At 33.4% G+C, this 22,132-nt stretch overlaps 1 long non-coding RNA gene and 2 other non-coding genes across 3 annotated transcripts; all 3 read right to left on the reverse strand.

The window, feature by feature from the left end:
• Positions 1-7,285: 7,285 nt before the first annotated feature.
• Positions 7,286-20,691, reverse strand: LOC149570312 (uncharacterized). Its single transcript, XR_016362916.1, has 3 exons — positions 20,545-20,691; positions 17,797-17,901; positions 7,286-7,560 (listed from the first exon to the last, which is right to left on the reverse strand). It is a non-coding gene; the product is annotated as an uncharacterized LOC149570312 (long non-coding RNA).
• On the reverse strand, positions 20,067-20,157 carry LOC149570313 (small nucleolar RNA Z103). The gene has a single exon (XR_016363163.1). It is a non-coding gene; the product is annotated as a small nucleolar RNA Z103 (small nucleolar RNA).
• LOC149570314 (small nucleolar RNA Z103) lies at positions 20,365-20,456 on the reverse strand. Its single transcript, XR_016363164.1, has one exon. It is a non-coding gene; the product is annotated as a small nucleolar RNA Z103 (small nucleolar RNA).
• Positions 20,692-22,132: the final 1,441 nt, after the last annotated feature.

Consider the following 22,132-nt stretch of genomic DNA (forward strand, 5'->3'; position numbering starts at 1 on the left):
TTGTATTGAAAGAAACCACAAATGGGCCAAGATAATTTATAACAAATATCTTGATCCAGAAGACCTGTTGTCTTTATTCAGAATGAAGAATCTCTCGAGAGGATCTGAATGCTAAAATTTCATGTCTTGATGCTGGCAATTAATTTGTAAGTTTTTGACCTAGGATGTGGGGTCGAGTGATAAAGCCTTATTTTGGGAGGACTCGTGGGATGGAAGTCCCTTGATTTCCTCATCCCCCATCCCTGGTAATCTCAAGGATAGATTGATTTCATTATGGGGAGATAAAGTCAAGGATTATAAGGTTAAGATATTTTCGGAAGGAGCCCATCAATGGAGATGGAAATTGTTGGGTGGATTAGGGTTTGAACCCAATTCAGTAGAAGCTTATGGGAAAAAAAATCGGATAGGAAAATTAAGCAATCAGAAAGTCATGATGATCTTATTTGGGCTGGATCTGCTAATGGTAGATATAATGTGAAGAATGGATATAAAGCTTTGGTCCAATCCCAAAGTTGGAATCAAGTGGAGATTCCTCTCAATCTTTGCTGGGATGTTGCCTATCTCCCTAAGGCAGGATTCTTTCTATGGCTTGCTCTCCAAAAGAGAATTCTGACAGCTGACAAATTATCCAAATTCAGTATTATTGGCCCTTCTTGGTGTGTGCTTTGTAAACATAACAATGAAGATATGTATCATCTTTTGTATAGATGCCCGTTTGCTCAAGTTTGTTGGGATTGGCTTAGGCTCCGGCTCAGGTGGTCTTCTCCTTTACTGAAATCTTTGCTAGATTTTCTAACGTCCTGGACAACTAATTTGGTTTATGGTGTTTATAGTGACAACTAATTTGGTTTATGGTGTTTATAGTAAACTCTAGAATATTTGTCCGTCGATTGTAGTGTGGGAGATTTGGAAAGAGAGGAACTGTCGCATTTTTTGAGAGAAAGACATGGTTGTGGAAGAATTACTTTAAATATTGAAGCATCTATTGTGGAAGTGTTAAATTCTCATCTTAGGAAAACCATTAAAGAAGAGGGTTCCTTCTCTCGCTGGGACAGTCTTATGAGAAAGAATTGGTCCAACCTCATTAATCTGCCTCTAGTTTATTTGAAGAAGAGTAAGGAGGTGAAAGCTAGGTGTATATGGGAACCACCCCCTCGTGGTTGGTTTAAATTCAACTTTGATAGAGCGAAAAGAGGCAACTCAAGGGTGGCAGGTAGTGGTTGTATTATTAACAATGACTCTGGTAAGTGGGTTGCCAAGAAAGCTTCGCCAATTCCTCCTACCACTAATAATTTAGCTGAGCTTGAAGTGCTTGACTTAGGACTGCAGCTATGTATTAACTTAGGATTGTCTAAGGTCATCATTGAAGGTGATTCTTAGAGAATTCTCAATGCAGTAAGGAAGCGAGTCACTCCTAATTGGGTTTTGAATTCTAAGCTAGAGGAAGTTATGATGCTCCTTGATCGAATCAATGAAATTCAAATATGTCATATCTTCCCAAAAGGAAACCAGAAAGCTGACAAGTTAGCAAATAAAGGTGCGGATGGGGTATCGCTTCAATTTTTCAATAATATATAGGCCCTTTGGGCTAAAAGTATGTATGGTCAGAAATTTTAGGATTTGTCATGTTTTTTGGGTAGACATTCTTTCACAAGCACTTATGACTAAAATTGGGGTGTTGGAGTCGATTTACTCCTCACTCCTTGTTTAGATTTGGCTATTGATTTCCTTTATGCTTTTGATTTTTCTTTAAGGTCTAGATTTGCTTCATCTTAGTTTCCTTTGTTTTCTTTATTAGAGTTTTGGATATGATATAAGTATCTCAAAGTTTTATGTTTTATGCTTAATGTCTTGATGTGATTGTTCCATTCATGGCTTAATTTATTAAATGTATCTGGGTTTTGATGACGGATTCTACAATGCCTAATAGATAGCCGTATTTTTTATTATATGGATTAGCTGATTTTCAATTATATTTATGGAGATAACTTTGTTTTATATGACTATATACAATTGATCTCAAATCGTCACTAGTATATCTCACAATGCATAGTTTGATAATTATCTGCTCTTAATCTAGAGATATGAATAGTTTTAAATTTTTTGCAATTTTGTTAAAGTGTTATAACAGTTCGAAACTACACAGCAATTGGTAGACTTTGAGGGTCTTGGTTAATATAGACTCAAGTCCATTGAAGGATTTGCTGGCAGGGTGTGCACAGTATTGGTTTAATCATATCTTTAAATGTAAGGTATTTTTTCGATTCCCTAGTTTTAGCTGAATGAATGTAGACTTCGCAAACAGGAAGTGAAGTTTAAATAGTTTAAATGTCTATAATCCAAGATGATTCTTAGTTGGGATTATGCTCTGTTTCGTGGTGCTCTATTTTTTCCTTTGGGCTGTGTATATGTTATAGAATTTAAAAGGTTCAATCTGCCAACTATAAGAACTGTTCAAAATATTTAGGAGGCGTCTAGTTTTTTATATGCTATGGACTTTTTGTTTATCATGGATTTTCTTAAGGATCGAGTATAGGAATATAGTTCAGTATTTCAAATCTCCCTTATTTAGTGATTCTTGAATTGGTATCAAGAATGTTGTTTTAGATTGTGACTTTAATGTGTTTTGATGATTAAGATTCGGTGACATTATTCCCAGTTGGGCTCTTCCCTTGGTGATTTCCTCATTCACCTATGTTGGACGTTGTGGACAGAGTATTCCAAGATGTATATGGCTCTATTTGTGTATGGAGTTGATGTTATGTATTTATTTTATTCTCTCGGTATATTCAAGTACAAATGGTTTGATAATCTGAATGGCTTTAGCTGTAGGCTGGCAAGATGTGTTGGAGGTTGGTTTCTCCTTTCACTTCTCCAATATATCGGGTTGCTGATAAAATGTTTTAATTTTCATTGGTAGAAGTGGCTTTTATATAATGTACTCTTGTCTAAGTTGTTTTTCTTAAGGCAAGATTTAATGTAGAGCCATGTATTTTGGATATTCTTGTGCATAGTATTATTTTATCTTTATAAGGTTGATTTATAATATTAACTAAGATAGGTAACCGATCCTCTTTGAGCTATTGGATGATTAACTTTCTCTAGTTTATGGTTAATATGTTTTCTAACCTTGTTGTATGTTAAACTTAGTTGGAGAAGTGAGGATTTGATACTGGAGGCTCTCCATTTCATATTTGATTTTCGTCTCTAGAACAAGAAGACCATATGCATTGTTAAATGTATCCTATTTAGAAGTGATTATTAGGGGTATGCCCCTGTATATTTGTTATTTATCATTATGAATTGAAATTTGAGATTTGACTGGGGTATGCACCTTCAATGATGTAATAATATATTACGCTTGTCCCGAGCTAGACTAGAGGTTTTCTTCTATGTTCTTTCCTACTAGTGCCTGTTTGAACAGAGTAAAACTGATGTAACCTTTGATTTAAATTAATAAAATTAATCAAGGCATTGGCCGTTTACCGATTTAACAAAAAAATTAAAATAATAATTTATAATAAAAAAAAAAATTTAAAAATCTTGAACTAGTTTTTTTAATTAAACTCATGTTCTTTATATGATATGTATGCAAAATGTTGTAGCTTGAAAGATGCAAAATAATTGTTTGACAAAGTGCATGACGGAGATTCAGTTCCTTTCAATGCTATACTTGTTGGATATTGCCAAAATGGATTTAGTGATAAGGCTTTCAATTTGTTTAGTCAGATGCAACAAAAAGAAATCAATCCATATAACTATACGTTTTTTACTCTCATTGGACAAATTGCACATATGTAATCCTTGGGAATCTAGGAAATAGCCTCATGGTTACATTCTCAAAATTGGATATTGCTTTAGCAAATTCCCTTCTCACAATGTGTGCTAAATGACGAACAAAGAGGATGCACAAATGGCTTTTGACAAAATTCTTGTGGCCTACTACTAATAATTGTCCTTACAAAAATTTGACCAAAATTATTTTCAAATGTAGTCCTTAAATTCATAAACTTTCGCTTGTCAACACTAGACAATGATTAATTGTAACTACTTACAATATAATTTTAAAAAGACTTTAAAACTTTTTTTTAAAACTACAAACATTGCAAAAAAAGTATTGGGATATTTTTTTTTTAAAGTAAAAATAAATTTGTTGGATTTGTAAGTGAAAAGCTTAATAACAATACATTCAAATCAACACACATTTGACTAATTTTAGTAAAATAGATAGCTTGCTAAGGTTGTTTCCAAGTATGATTAAAGAGACTAAAGAAGTCTTGGAATAAGGGTAGCAACAAAGGATTAGTTTGGCAATTCTTAATACCTATAGCATGCTAAAAGTATTTTATGAGAAAAAGTACTATAAAGATTTCCAACTATGACTAGTTTGTAGTTATAAACATTATGAAACATTATTGTTGTTTAAGCCTTTAACCTTATGTTGTAAGGCAAAATCTACTTAAATTTAAGCTCTATAGTGTTTCAAGAGATAAGTGCAAAATTTTCCTTATTTTTAAATTGGACATAGGTAGTTATAGAGGGTCATGAATTAGGTTGACATGAAGAGCAAGCAGAGAAAGATGTCTTGATCTATTAACTCCTACAAAAATTTACTTATTTTTTTCCATATATGTTAGCGAATATTGGAGTGGAAGGTTCCTTGGAGAAGAAATATGAAATGTTTGAAGACCTCAGACTTTTACAATAAGGTTGGCGGATTAGAATTTTGGAATTGCACTTTTAAATTTCCCACCCCATGAGTGACCACCATATTCAATTATGAACCAATTTGCTCGAGTTGAATGAGAATTCATAAAGTTATACCTCTTCGTGCATGGCAGAGGCATTGGAATCATTAGCTGGCACTCTTTGCAATCAGTGCTTCTAGAGTGTTCGATGGAGAGTTAAAGGGAAGGGCCAAATTTTGTTGTGCAAGCAAGGGGATGCATGCAAATTTTGAGATGGACGCCAACTTTGTATTGGAATTAGACAACTAGACACAATCTTATGAGGGAAAGATTTCGGTGAGAAGGTTGATATTAGAGGCAGAGGTCCAATTTGGATATTGCATCTCTATTTGTGGCATTGGCTTTAAAGGTAAGTGAATCCAAGGAGGAAGTAAGGCGGGTTGTGGCAACTTATATGGACCCCAAATGGCTGCTTGGGATTGACAACATTATCGACAGTCATTTTGGGTTTGGGTTGGACATGGATCATGGTCGCCAGCATTTGATTGGTGGTATCAACTCTCAAGTTCAACCTTTAATCATTTGGTCCTCAGCCTCTCCAAAAGGTGTGCACGTTCTGAAAGTTGTGAAAGGGTGGAGGAAGGTAACCACTTTCTTGAAAGAGAGGGTGTGGTATAAGGAGGGTGCTAGTAAAGGTCTTATGAAATTGACAAGGAACCTCTTATTTGTTAGACTCCTCGAACAATTGCAAGGGAAGAGACAATGTTAGGAGTGTGGGTCAATTTTGGGATGCAAGTGGAAACATTGCTACCACGAAAGGCAATAAGTGCCCTCGAGGACCTGTGAGCAAGGGCAAGAAGCAAGTGAAGGGTGTTGATTGAAGCATCCCAAACTTCACCAAAGAATGTTGTCATGTGTTTTTTTGCTTCCAATCTTTGGTATTGTGTAGTCACTAAGAATACAAGGGTGTATGGTTTTTTTTGGCTAAGTGTTCATGCCTATTTTCTCTAATGTAATGAGATTGTGGGTTTAAGTTATGCTTTGTGTCAAGATACTCAAAATAGTTGCAAGCTTTCAATAGAAATCTTATCTACTTTATTACAAATAAAAGTTACCTATCAATTTTATTATTATTAAATTTTAATTATATTAATGCTAATACCTTTTCACTATTTAATTGTTCGATAATGAAGTCATTTTTAAGCTTGTATAATCATAAATTGAAGTGTTTTGGCTTTGGTTTATTTCAGCAAATATGACTACAAAATTTTGTTATATTTCATTTCTTACAATACTATTTTAACCTATTCTTTCAAATTTTAGCCTTATTTTATGTTCTCTTGTAACTACTAACTTAATGTTATAACATTCTTTTAGCTTCTAATCCTTGCAAAAGGTAGGCTCTCCTAGAGCTCTTTGTTTAATTAAGAAAATGTTCATAAGTAGATTTTGTAAATACATTTATATTTGCTTCCATTATATCTTCTTTTGTTTTTTATTACATAAGTTAAATGTATTGATTAGAAGTTTGTCATATGAAAATTTCAAAACATCAATAGTAATATCATTTAGATGAACAGCGATTTATTATTAATTAAAAATATTAAACTACATATACTCCAAATATATTGATTGTTGAAAACATTATGCATATCCACTATTAATTAATTATATACTTAGATTTAATTACTTTATTAGTAAAGTAACTTGTAACTTGAGTGGAGGTCTTAGGTTCAATCTTTTTAAGATTAGACATAATAATAATTGATTTATCACATATACATAAAAACCCTAAGTTCAAAAGTCATGGACATAAATTAAAGTTATTTTTTTAATGAATTGTTTAATTTTGTGAGATTACATTGACAAATTTGGAGAAAATATACAATTTTTCACTTCACAAAAATTGAACAGAAATACAAGCTTTGTTGAAACTCTTCCCAAACATTTTCAAAGCATTTATGTTGAACCTACTAAAGGTCAAAAAAAAATTGTAGTTGACAATTAAAATTTTAGTTTTTTTTATAACTATGACTTAACAATAGGCATCCACAAACTTCATATATAATAATAATTAATCACGTCACCATGGCTTTGGCCTCCTACAAATCAAGTGAAAAAAAAATGACTTAACATTGATTTTAAATTTTTTTAATTATGATTCATAATTATCCTAAAAGTATTGAATTCACTTTTCTTTAATTCTAAACAGCAATTATCTTTAAAAGATTCTATTTACAAAATTCTATATTTCTAGAAATTATTTTGAAGAATTTTACTTCTAAAGAGTCGTCTGCAAGTAAAAAGCATTTAATCAATATTTAACCTAATGGTGAAAAGACTAACATCAAACAAGCCGAAGATCATAACGAACTTGTATTAAAAAAAAATATTAAATAGCAAATAAAACACTGATGGATCAACTAAATAAAATTAATTCTTAATAAATTAAATTTATATTTTCTTTAATTATGATGAATAATCATCATAATTATCTTAAAAATATAGAGCTCCCATTTTCTCTAATTGTGATCAATAATTACCTTAAAAACATTGAATTTAAATTTTCTCTAATTCTAAACAGCAAAAACACTGAATTTAAATTTTCTCCAATTCTAATCAGCAATTTTCTTAAAAGATTCCATTTACAAAATTTTACAGCAATTATCTTTAAAAGATTCTATTTACAAAATTCTACATTTCTCGAAATTATTTTGAAGAATTTCAAAGATTGACATTAAACAGGTACCTCTATTAAAAAAAATATTAACTAGTTGTTGGTAAACAGATTTGTCACGGTAGAATTTGCCCAACGGAGTGTGCGACAAACCATTCACAACAGTTGGATAGGCCCTTGGTATCCAGCCTTCCTCTGCATTTAGAGGGGCAGCTCCCTCATAAGATAAAATTTTAGATTTTTTAATACAAATAAAAAAACTTAGAAAAGAGAAAAGAAAACCATTGATAGCGAATGCACCACACGCCTTCAACGTTTTCATAAAAATGATGTAACCATTAATGAGAGCAATCAAGGACTACGTTTGAGAACTTTCACCAACACAATGCTAATTCAACCATTCATGAATACTCACACCATACCATGGAAATACTCATAAAATGAACCAACACTCAACAATTCAAACCTTTAGAAAGAGAACGTCAAATGTACTTCTTTTATTTCCTTGCACCAAGAAAGTAAGAAATAACTGATTACACAAAAACAACAATTGTACATACTTTCCAAAAATTGCTTTGTGATCAGAACATAAGTGTTCCCTATATCCAGGTCCAACAAAAGTCCCTTATTACATTGATTTTTTGGAATTTATAGCCAATCCAGATTAACCAACTTTTCAGAGTCGTAACCACCTACAAAGTTAGGATTTGGACATTGAGAATGTATTTCACAACCGACTCCAATTTTTATGAAGTCAAAGCATGACATCTTGACTTTAGTTACAATAAGTTACACATGTCAATTTTCAATACAAGGCAATCCTAACTTTGTTTCTTAGAATTTCATTAAGTGAAGATTGATTTCCATTTCTTCCACTCAGTGGATATGCTTAACACATCCTCGACAATCATTTATTTTGGATAGGTGTAACCTATCCTTTTTGTCAAATTGTGAGGCCTGTGCCTTGATCGCATACACTGGCAAATAGACTCCATTTTTGTATGGATGTCATTCTGTTGTATGTATCCACATAATCACACATTCATTGAATCTGCAAAATCTTAGAAAGTTTCAATTAAACCTTGAGTGTCAAAGGTATCAAGCTTCTTTTGCTATGCCTTTAGATGAAGCACTAAGCACTTTGTAAAATAGTTCACATGCCTTGTCTGCTTGTTCCATACTATGTGTGTGTATTTACCAGGGCAGTTGCATCGCCAACATCTGGCAAAATTCTTACCTTGATTCTGTAATGAATATCCAAAGCTCTCATTTTGGCATAGACAGGGGGCATGCTGGCAAAGATTGTAGAGTTTGGCTTTACTGTAAATTACATTGGACCAACTAACATGCCGTTGTAGGTGTCCACAAACTGTCCACAGGCTTGCCTATAGTTCCATTAATGTTGTGGTTAGAGAACTGAGATGTAATTTGCCAAGCAAGTCAGTCGTCTTGTATATGGCTAACCACCATTCTTGCTACCACATTGCTCAAGACTGGCTATGAATGAAATTACGCTCATGTATGGTGTATTGTGCCTACGTTTCTCATGCCTAATATTATGTCAAACAATTCACGCACTTGGTCTGTCTTTTGAAGCCGCAGATCTGTCTTGCATGGGATGGCTGAAAAATGTCTATTTCAAATTGTGCACTGATCATCGTTAAAAATCTTCCTTTGTTTCTCACATTCATTATTACTTCCAACAATTTGCATGGTTACTATGGCTGTGGTGAGTGGAGAAGTGGAAAGATAATTTGTCAAACAAATCATTTACTGGCCGTCCACCATTCCGGCTGCCACTTTGCTTAAGACCAGTTTGAATGGAATAGCGCACCTGTTTTGTATTTGTTCTTACTTCAAACAAAAACTCACGTGTCTGGTCATGCTTGCCAAAGATACATATCAATAAAGAGGACCTTAATGAGATGACTCACGTGATTGGTCATACCTGCAGTTTCTATGAACTTGGGAATATTTAATCAAACAGTACATATGCTTGGACTTGCGTGGGTTGGCTGAGTAACAGGTATCCCAAACAATACACCATTATCATTTAAAATCTGCCACTCTCCTCATGTTGGTTATTCCTTCAAGTAACTCACGATGCTAACTTATTTGTCAAACCACAAATCTTGACTTGTATGGACGTCTAAACAATATGTATTTCAAAAAACGCATTGTTATCACTTATATTTCCTGGCGTCTTTCAAGTTTGCAATTCCTTCAAACAAATCACGCGCTTGGTCTGATGTCTATTTGCAATACACAAAGGTCTATGGAATAACTCCAAATGACTCACATGCCTGATCATGCCTGTTAAAGCCGTAGATCTTGACTTGAGTTGGACAGCTAATTAACATGTATTTCTGAAGTAGCATATCAAAATAGTTTAGCATCTTGAAACCACAATTCGTGTTGCTCTAACTTGGTATTGCTTTCAAATTGACCTCCAATGAAACAGCACACCTGAATTACTCTAAACATGTTGAACTTTATTTCCAGCCGACAATTGTTTTCAAGTTGAAGTTTGGGTTAGGAGGTTCAAGTTAAGATTAAGTTAAAAAGTTGGAGTATGGGGAGAGAGAATATGGCTAGTACGTGGAGAGAGAAAATTTGAGAAGAGAGTGAAAACCAAAACCAAAACCTTAACCCGTACTTCTCTCTAAAGGTTTTAGTGGAGAGAGAAAAGTACGTGGAGAGAAAAGTACGTGGAGAGGGGAATGAAACTCTAACTCAAACCCCGTACTTCTCTCTAAAAGTTTTAGTACATGGAGAGAGAAAAGTACGGAGAGAGAAAGTTTGATTTTTCTTTTGAAGATTAATTTATCTCTTTCTAATTAATTAACATAATTAAACTCTCTGTAAAATGCCTGGGTAACACTAGTATAAATATCTTAAATAAATCTATCCATCTAAAGAAATCCTGATAGTTATAATTTAATTTCCTACATCTAAAATCATTTATATTTCATTGATCTCTATTTATTTAAATTTTTACTAATTTTTTTTAATTTTAATTTCTTTAAAAATGAATGATTTATATCTACAAATATTCTTTTAAACAAATATTTTGTGTTCTATTTATTAAATTATTATTAAAAACATATTCTATTTATAATAAGATTTAAACTTTTGACATTAGATGGTTGTCAAATTTAACCTAGAAGAATAAAAGCTTAACACACCACTCCTCATTCTGCCATTGTAAATGCCGCCTCTCACCATTAAATAGTAAATAAAACACTGATAAATCAACTAAATAAAATTAATTCTTAAAAATGACCTTATCTACATGTGCTCATGGCTCTGACCTATAGTGAATAAGATCCATCTCCTTGTGGCTCCATCTCCTTGTGGTCAACATGTCCCCTCACTCTCGAACTGGACATTGTAAGACACCTAAAATCACCCTATCTGAACTAGCTCCTCTGCGGCTTATCCATACTCCCTCCTTGTTTCCATCTCAACCTCCCATTCCTCCCCCCCTTTTTTGTTTTTCTTCAAATTTAGGTTTTGACTAATGTTTTATTTTAAAGATTAATAAAAGGCAAAGACCTTATATCAAAACAACAATATAAAAAGAGGTATATGTGTGCGAAAACAATGTCCTACACTAATCTCATAAGAAAAGTATGATGCAAATCCTATTAAAATCTTCTACACTTACAAATTCAATATCATGTAAACAACAATATTGCAACCAAACATGCATACAAAAAATAGATAGAGAAAGGAACACATAACACAAGGATTTGTCGGTGGGAAAAAAACCTTTCAATGAAACAACCCCACCCCTTCAGAACCTGCACAATGTATTATCTTCAACACGAGGTTACAATACACTTGCAATGCAAGTTCAACATCAACAACAAAAGACTCCAGTAGCTACCCGCAGTACCAACAATACACCTTTTTCACATCGCCTCTCTTCGCAACCCTAAAAAACACTTATAACATGCACTTCACTTTAGGGCTACTCCCAAAGGTAAACTGTATTAGGATTTTACCATTCTCCGAGAAAATAAGAACCCCAAAAAAAAAATTCAACCCCACTATTGGGGTAGAGTGTACAATACTCAAATATCTTAGTTGCCACATGTCTTCACCTGTCATTGAATCTTCCTCACATAGCTCTTACGTGTCATAGAAATCCGTCATAACTGTTTTAGTCATGATCTCCTTACACACAATTCAAGATATCGACACATCAACATTATTTGCAAGAAATACATTTTACAAAACAAATAATAAGAATAGGAATTATACAAAGTTGAGACACCTTATTCCTACCCATATATATATATATATATATATATATGCAAGTCATTGACATATATATGATAGCCATTTAATAGCAAACATGTATGTGTGAACGATTGCATAGGTAAATATATATCCTGATATATATATAGGCTATGCAATAGCTACCAAAATGTGTAAAGACTTGTTGGCTCTGTTTTCTCCTTCTCAATTTCATCCATATTCAACAAGAACACTATCCTAATCTAACTGGTTAACCATCTCTAATAAATCTAGCAAACAACAACTTTTGTAATACTATTTATAGTGTAGGACAATAAAATGGCTTCTAGATGGAACAACGGAAATAATATTTTTTACACTAATAATACTAACAAGTTTTCCATGGAAGTGCCTCTTGTTCTGTTTTCATTGATGCAAACAAGAAAGGAAACTGCCAAAGCAAACAAAGCAACACCAAATGAAGATAACTTATCTACACCCTCCCTCATTTAAAGTCGGATCATTAAAACCTTTGACACATAATGAATCTTGTAATATGATTTGAGAAATCAAAATTTGTAGAGTGATCAAAATTCTTGAGAAGGATTAAACTATTATGTTATTGCAAGGGTATGCCCCTAAGATATATGTAAAATAAGGACTTAATCCTAGGCAAAATTGGAGATTTTCTTCCTTGTTCTTTCGTAGCAATGCCCTACCAATGCCCTACCCGTTTGAACAAAGGATCTATAAAACAATTTTATTAATAAATATAATCAAGACTCTTACCGTTGGAGCTAGAGTTGTTTGTGAAGACATAAATTTTTTTTTTTTAAGTGGTAGTGATTTGTTTTCAAAAAAATGATAAGAAATATGAATTGGTGAACATATGAAACATGAAATCTAAATTATAGACAAATAATCTTATACTAATTTTAAAATTTACCAAAATAAAGCAAATACATTTGCATTGTAATTTTTTTCTTAAGATTTAATACTCTTAAATATAAATTACAAATTATAAAATTTATAATTTTTATAATGTTAATGGTTTAAAAAGTTATTAAGTTTATATAAATAATTATTATATAAATAAAATAAATTTAAAAATAAAGTACAAATAAAGAAATTAAAGAGGACATAATAATATAATTAAACCCATCTAAAGAATTAGTAATTCTTAAGATGTTAATAAATATTAAAATTCCAATTCATTTGCATTTAATTTATTTTTAAATATTGGCCGTACCTAAAAACCCAAATGAAAACCTAATTTATTAAAAAGAAACATAGTGATTGCAGACTGTTTCTTGAATGGTGGATTTGTGTGGAATTAGAAATAGAAAGATCATGTTTGCAAATGCATATTATTCTGTTAAATATAATTTTAAAAATAAATTAATTGTAAAAATTAACATAAAGTAATAGTACTTTAGAATGTTAGAAAAAAAAATTGTAAAAATTAGTGATTAAGATGTAATAAAAATATTAGTTTCCTAGACAAGATGAAAATAAGTCATAATGAACAAAATAAATTGTTGAAGCAAAAATAATTACATCAATGATTTGAAAGGTAAATAAATATGTTTTGTTGAAAAATAAAGCAATTGCTCAAAAAAAAAATCCCTCACTTACGTCCTTAAAAATGTTTGAAAAGTGGCTGTAGAAGCTTCTCCGCTGAAATGTACATGAATACGCTCTTCTTGAAATTTTCTGCAACATTTTTCCAAGGGCGGCTAATATGCAGATTTCTAGTGCCTGATTGCTCAATTGTCGAAAGAAATCTAACTATCAGTTGTTAAACACACCTCAAACTAAGAGTTGGTGATGGACAAAGCACCTTTTCTCAAGGAAATAATCAGTCCCATGGTCAAAAAGCTTCTGATTTGGAGCAAATATTTAAAGGTAATCGCAAACCTCCCTTCACAATATCTTTGGAGACTTCCATAGAAGCACCTAAATTCCATGGTATTGCAGATATAGCTCTCTAGTAAGTTGACGTGAGTTCCTCAAAAGTGGAAATGAAATTGCAAATTTCAGACATTTCAAATAGTCAGGTTTTACAGGCAGCAATCATTTTTATTTTAGAAAGGGCACAAATCACAGGCCAGAGGTCGTGCAGGTATGTGTAAGTTTGACAAAGGCCGGTTCTAAAAATGCTTTGAATTTTAAAGAAACCAATGCTCAGCTGTGAGATTTTGTTTAGTCCAACATGGATTGGAGAAGACTTATCCGAGGTGTCCTTGAACAAAATTTGGAGAAGCTGAAGTCTTGCAAAGCTTTCTTGGTCTGGTTAAGATGTGACACTAAGATTGGAAGAAAAGGGGACATCACTGCTTGTGACTGTATTGGCTGGACTTTCAAGTGGAGATTGTTGAATGTGTGAAGGCAAATGGTCATCTGACCATTCTTCTTCTCCATGCCTCTTCAATTACATGTTTCTCTTAGAATTTGGAGAGTTAAAATACTTGTCTCAATGATGAGAAGAGACTCTATACTTTGCTGCAACAGTTAATAGAAGAGATTACCCCGTGTTTCATGGCTGTAACCTTTAACAGTGAGCCTTGTAGTTTGTCGTGTTATGTCTATTTTCTGACTGCTGTTTTTCATTTTGCTATTTGGTGTTATTTAAATATTCAATCTGGTCTTTGAACTCAACAAGTAAGATAGCAGCAACAATCAATAATGTTAAAGATGATGGCAATACAGGAACTGGTGACTCTTTACTGTCCATGAAATTTGAGAGGAGAATAAGTGAACCCTATCGTTGAGAATATAGATAGAGCCATTAAGTTCAAAAGACTCGAGATGGAAAGGAAAGGGTCAAATATGAGATAGAAAGAGGAAGCATTGTAGACAACCTAACTGTCTACGTCACTGCTTCCTCTTACTATCTCATATTTGACCACTGAACAGAGTATTAGGTGTTGAGTTGAGGAAATGACCGAAACTGTAAGGAAAACAGATTGCAAGCAACGCCAACCTAAAGACGACTACACACAAACACCAGGAGAAATGTGGCATGGAGATCAGGACAGGCAGCACACATGTAGAGAACAACTGATCCAGAAACATGTATTGTAAAAATTAACATAAAGTAATAGTACAAACAAAATGTAATTGATAACTAACTAAAACTAATTGACATTTCAATTAAGAAAATTGACAGCTAATTCAAACAGATTTATTTCTTCTATATAATTTTTAGATGCCAAACATTGTCTTACATATAACTAATACTTTGTGTGATTAACGAGTACACCCCTCAAAATGAAATCTTTTTAACACCCAAAGCCAATGTAATCATTATCCCTTATGTCGTTGCCTTTACCTCTACAACATTATGAGTCCCTAGATGAAGCTTCCTCACCACCACTACTAAAACCTTCGCATGCTCATCCCTCACAATTACTCCCAACTTGACCCAAGAAAAAACCTATTGAACATGGATTGTTCAGATTTAATATTTTCAAATCCCAAAGCCAATGTAATCATTATCCCTTATGTTGTTGCCTTTACCTCTACAACATTATGAGTCCCTAGATGAAGCTTCCTCACCACCACTATTAAAACCTTCGCATGCTCATCCCTCACAATTACTCCCAACTTGACCCAAGAAAAAACCTATTGAACATGGATTGTTCAGATTTAATATTTTCCAATCGAAAAATTTATAATTCATTTCATTATACTCGTTATGGATTGTCTAAATTTGATGTTTTTAATTGAAAGATTTATAACTCAGCCAAGTAAGTTCCATTCACTTCCACCACTACTTCTTCATACATGATTATAATCAAATATTTATATTTATTTGATTTTCGATTCAAATGTGTTGTTACAGATTTAGGTTCAAGCATATTGCTCTAAAACAGCATCAACGAAATGCTTCCCAACCAAAATACCAGCTGATCTTCCACTTCAAAAAAAATGGGAAAGGAAGTGTGAGAAGAAAATGAGCACAATACTTTCAGACATTTCATAGTTAAGCCTATATATATATATATATATATATATATATATAGGTCCCACTTGTTGTAAAAAATATTTTAAAACCAAAAATTATTATATTTATAAGATCATTTTCTAATATTAACTTTAAGTTTGAAAATTATAAAAAATTCTCCAAAATTTGATAGAAAATTTCACTATACTTCTTCATACATGATTATAATCAAATATTTATATTTATTTGATTTTCGATTCAAATGTGTTGTTACAGATTTAGGTTCAAGCATATTGCTCTAAAACAGCATCAACGAAATGCTTCCCAACCAAAATACCAGCTGATCTTCCACTTCAAAAAACAATGGGAAAGGAAGTGTGAGAAGAAAATGAGCACAATACTTTCAGACATTTCATAGTTAAGCCTATATATATATATATATAGGTCCCACTTGTTGTAAAAAATATTATAAAACCAAAAATTATTATATTTACAAGATCATTTTCTAATATTAACTTTAAGTTTGAAAATTATAAAAATTTCTCCAAAATTTGATAGAAAATTTCACTATACATCCTAGATTGATTGATTGCAGCATTTATTGAGCATTTCATATCTACAACATAACAATTTTCCCCTAATTGACCATTCCACATTTCTTCTGCATATCCATCGTTGAGTTTGCACTTACATATATGTTGCCCAAGTAAAAGACTTCTTCTGCACGCTCATTGTTGGGTTTCAACATTTTTGGGTTTTACATAAATGTTGCCTTAATTAAAAAATGCCACTGAAATGATCTCATACTTACTTTGTTTACATGTTTGGGAGATCAATGATAAAATTGCCTTGGCTTGAGTTGCTTTACTATTGCCGGCTGTTATCTAAAAAAAAATTCTGAGCCACTTGTATTTCCGAAATAAAAAACTGTAAAATATTTTTTTGCCCAAATCAACCTCAACGGAAACAACTATCTCAGAGACAAAAATCATATGCTTATCTCTGAAGCAAGATAGGTCGCTACTAATAACTTTTTCAACTGTACACTAAACTTGAACAAAGAAAAGACGTAATGCACTGTAACAAAAAGAAAGCACATTAAATGGAAGTAAAATGCATAAACAGGAACAAAAAAAGGTGCATCAATGAACAGCTTGCGCATTGAACAACGGAAACAAAAGAGAAAATTGAAACATCCATGCCAATGATCAAACCCTAGGCCCTAAACCCTAAAGATCTCTGAAACAAAACTCTCTATTACAAATCATCCGGCTTTATTGCATCAGATATTGTACCTTAGGTCAGGTATCTGTCAACAAACTCAGAAAAACAACCAGTGATGAAATCGATTTAAACCAACAAAAAAGACTGAACAAACCCTAATAAACCTTAAATAAGCCGTAAAAGAAAAAGAAAAATGTATGGCAATTCCCTGAATAACAGAGCATGGAAAAAGACCTGTAATCCTTGAGGTTGCCATGATATATTGATATAGGCCGGGTGAAATAAGATGCTGAAATTACTTATCTTGTACGATCGCAGCACCTTTTGGTATCGGCCAATCTCAAGAAGCTCAAATCGCATATTCAGCACACCAAACACAACAGAAACCCTCACAGAGCTCATGACGAATTTTATTGAGGGATAATATCTCTATATAGGCACAAGTTAGGTTTAAGGGAACAATAAAAGTTAGGGCAAGGACATTTGATATTGTACAGATGAATTTGAAACGGGACTTAAAATAGGAAGGGACTAGACTGGCAGCACACAGGTAGAGAACAGCCGATGCAGAAACATGTATTGGAATTGGCATCGGAAGGCAGTGAATTTAGCACTCAAAAGTCCAGGCAAATGGTATGTAACTCAGCCAACACGAATATCCAAGGGATCATGTTGAAATAATTATAAAGAATCTTAATATTAATTTTCCAAATTCACGTTTCCCTGACAGCAATAAGGCTGCTTATTATTCAGCAAGACGGGAGTGCAATAGATATAAGGCACATTCCACCATGACTCTAGTTCACAAATTTAATAATACGCCCTCAGCTTATCCAGAATCAAGGGCGGCGTGTAATCTCACCCAAGAACCAACTCCAAAAAATATACGCATTAGAAACTATGAAAATGGTCCCAACTTAGAAACCAAAGGCACCGATTTGCATCTGTACAAAATATTGACTCAACTAAACATATAATGAAACGCTATCAATTTCCTATAGAAACGACTGCAGGCATACCTGTGGTGTCTAGAACCAACTGCTCGAATGGAGAGATCCATGCATAAAATAGTAGTTGATTTTCAAGCTCACATGTCTGCTAGCCCCTTTTCCAATTTCAGACTTCTGGAAATGAAGAATTCAACAACATTATCATCAAAATAAACTAGAGAATTTCAGACAAATAAATATATGCAGTTAAAGAAGAAAGAACACCATTAAGGTAACCATTTATTGAACAGGCCAGCTATACATCACAATGCACAGAAATGGACCTATCTAAAATGGGCTCCCTGAACAGGTTGCTGGCTGGGAATAAAGCATAGGTGGGCTCTCCACATGAAACGACTACGGAGGGCCCCATAAACAGACAATGATAACCACCGTAAGAAGATGTGCCCGGCAAAGGGTATGGGCAACAGACCCAGGATCTCCAACACAGCGGCAACAGAAAAATAAATAACCAACCCGCACAAATCTTCATTACGACATTACAACAAACGGGAGACACCTGACTAAACCCTCACATGTAAATTTCTCCTGTTCTATGGCAATATATTGATACCCTCATCTCTAATTTTTCAGTCTAACCCTCAGATTTTACATGCATAAAGGCAGATTGCAGGCAGAACATCGCAGGGCATGTGCCAAGCCTCTGGCTGGAACCATTTTCAACCCCTAAAAGGCTCATGGCAAACATACGAATACCTTCAAATGGAACCAAGCAGCTGCCATGTCATTTTCCCCCAAACATTTTCTCTTATTTGAAAATTATTTTGACTACTTAAATTTAATATTTGATATGGTTTTGGAGAGCGGCATATTGGACGAAAAACAACTGTAGGTGGGGAATGGGCCCTGCACCCTACGATGGATTCGACAAACAAAGATTGGGCTTCTATCTTCATGGCACTAGGGCTGCGCAAGAAATGACAACTGTAGACGGCAAAGACAGAGCATTCATCTGGAAAGCACAATATGGTTACCACAGCACAATACAAACTGAAATGTTACATACCGACAATGTCTCACAATATGGTTACCTGCAAAATCAGTAATTGATGGCACAATAAAAACTGAAAAGTTACATACCAACAATCTGTCAAATATACTCGCTTTGCCTCACAGATTGCAACATATTAAAATTCGCTGTTGATCATGTAAATGTTAATAATGATTAACAGCAATATTAACAGTCGCATGGAGCCATTAGCATCCCACTATACTCCTCAAATTGTGCAGTGGATTATTATCATGTTGATTTCAAAAAAATTGTTTCAGGCTGTTCGAGTCAAGGAACATAAACTCTACCTATCAATTGCGAGGAAATTAGGGAAAGCGATTGTTTTGCATTCAGTGATGTTGATTTCAACAAAAATCGCAGGCATTTGTATACCTGCAGCATAATCCATATCTGGCAATTGCATACAAATTAGCGCAAGCAAATACTTTACACGGTTATTTTGCCGATTTCATAGAATTGTTGCAATTAATATTGATTTAGTAGAATTGTTGCAATTATATTGATTTAGTAGAATTGTTGCAGGTTGTTAGACGCATGAAGCACAATCTCCAACTGTCAACAATTTAGATCGTCCCTATTAATAATTAGATAGTTAGGTGATTAGGGCAAGTAAATGTTTTAAATACCGTGTTATTATGTTGGTTTCAAAAAATCGTTGCATGCGGTTGCAGACATACAGCACAATCTCCACCCATCAATATTTTTAGATCTTGCATTATTAATATTTTGATAGCGGTCATATACTGTATCAGGCACTCTTGGCTCTCTTTCTCCAAGAATGGGTTTCGTAATCAATATAAACTTCAACAAAACCAAAAAACGGAAATAAAAATTTTAATTTTGAGATGTGAAGGCTATGGCCTATCCCAGAGGATCATAGCAGCAACGCCGCATTACCCAGGGCGATAGAATATAACCTTTCTACCACTTGGAGGCGCTTTACCCTTTTACATGTAAGAAGGGATAAACGCCATCAACAAGCAGATATTTGATGTGTGACGTTCACGATGAAATTTACGACACAGTATCAGTCGCTCCAAGCCGTGAGGACAAAGAGTCCCCGTCACATACATTCCATTACAAGACATTCTTGAACTTAAAAGTCTCAAACCTCTAGAATAAGAAAATAGAAATTAAAAAAATGGAATCAGGGTTTCACAGCTAGGGTTTGGAAACCAGCTTAAAGATACTTACAGCTTTCTAGGGTTCAATTAGAAATGCCTCGTGGACCGTACAAACTAGTTCAATTGCAAAAACGTCTAATCAGATGGATCAGTACTCTGGCTTAATCTCTAATGAGATGGTACAGCACAGTAGAATCACTGTCGATCATTCGGGGAAAGAATCCTCATCTCCATCCTCTAAAAAAACTAATAAAAATCAAAAGCATTCATATCTAATAAGGAACCCGGCATTTCAAAATCAAAGAGTTTCAAAGATGGAATCAGGGTTTTATAGCTAGGGTTTGAAAACCAGGTTAAAGATACTCACCGTTTTCTAGGGCTCGATTGGAAATGCCTTGTGGACAGTATAAACTATAACAAGTTTTTAAAAGGCCTGAACAGATGGATCAGATAATCTGGCTTAATCTCTAATGAGATAGTACAGCAAAGTAGAAACATTGTCGATCATTCGGGGAAAGAATCCTCATCTCCATCCTTTCACAAATCTAACTAATAAGAATCCAAACCATTTACATATAATAATGAACAAAGCAATTCAAATTGAAAGAGTTTCACCAGTACTTTTGCCCTGCGAAGAAAGGGAAATTGTAGCCAATTCTGACCTCTAATTCGACATATCCTACACTGCGTCTTCTCTAATTTATAGGCGTTTTTTAGGGTTTGCCTAACTTCTTCCGCGTTTGCTTAAGACGACCGGGGCTACCGTCTATCAGTCTGGAGGAATAATACTTATGTATTCATGTCATCCTAATATCACATTAACACTGACCAATTAAATCAAAGAATTTAAAAGATTATATGAAATTTCAAATGCTTATATATTTTTTTAATTTTTAATTATTTTATAAATCACATTTTTCATTTATTTTATTTGTCCATATTATTTTTGGCAAAGAAGAAAATTAATTTTCTTCAACAAAAATACAAATATTTCTAACAACTTTATCTTGCATTAATGAATGCATTAATTACAACTTTATCTTTGTGACAAGTTGATAAGATTTTTTTTTTAAAATCATTTGAACTTCCAACTCGCATGTCTAATCAACATTAATTCTCAATAGCAATATAATTTCAATATGTTATTGCTATTTCAATATGTTATATCTTTGTATTTGAATCTATAATTTTTTAAAAACTTTGATTTTTTTTTGCTATTAGATATAAGAGAATCAAAATAAGGATCCAAAGTCACCAGAGTTACATCACGGGAGAACAAAAGGAAGCAAAGCCTCACAACGACGAAACAAAATCAGCTATACATAAGATGAGAGGCAAGAAAGAACAACAATCTAGCTGAGAACATCATAGTGAATGTCAACCCAGGCAGTCCAGCCTAAGGGACCCTCCATCCAAACAATACTTTTGTGCTCTTGTATCTGTCTTAGCATAAAAAGTTCATCTTTTATGGCCATCCCATTTTCTCTGATTTCTTTATTCAACTTGCTGCACACTTGCTCAAAAATATGAAAGTCATCCAATGTTCTTCACCACTAGTATTCATGTTTGAGCTCATAGCAGTAAAAGGTAGCATGCCCATCACGAAGAAACCTCCTCATCTTTTCCTGCTCAATCACCATAGTAGCCTGTACCTGCAAGAATATTTTAAAATGGGTGAGTTTTCGAAATAACTCAGTAAGATCCTTGTGCTTACCTTGGTACCTTTCCTTGTTCCTGCATTTCCAAATCTGCCATAGAATATTAGACGACAAAATATTCCAAAAAAGGTTGGTATCTTTAGGAAGACCATTAATGTGACCAAAAATAATATCAAAAATATTGACATTAAAAGGATAAATAATGCCAAACATGTTCCAAATTTCCTTAGCAAAAATACAATCCAAAAATATATGTCTACTAGTTTCAAGAACTTTACATAAGTTACAGATATCTGAATTAGCAAAATCTTTTTTCACAGGCAGCTTATCTAACTTAAGTAACCATTTAAAGCATCTGATTTTGGGTTCCACGGGTTTCTTCCATAAGATATCAAAGTACTTCTTTAAATCATCATCATCATATGAAGAATACCAAACAGCATTGATATGATCTATAATATCAGTGTTATGCTCAATGATTTTATAAATATTTTTGGCCTTAAGAAGAGTGGTAACTATACCATCAGGCCATTTACACTTAAGGTATCTGT

Source organism: Cupressus sempervirens, chromosome 3 (assembly GCF_028749045.1).
Source record: "Cupressus sempervirens isolate cs-2001-9-10 chromosome 3, ASM2874904v1, whole genome shotgun sequence".
NCBI lineage: Eukaryota > Viridiplantae > Streptophyta > Pinopsida > Cupressales > Cupressaceae > Cupressus > Cupressus sempervirens.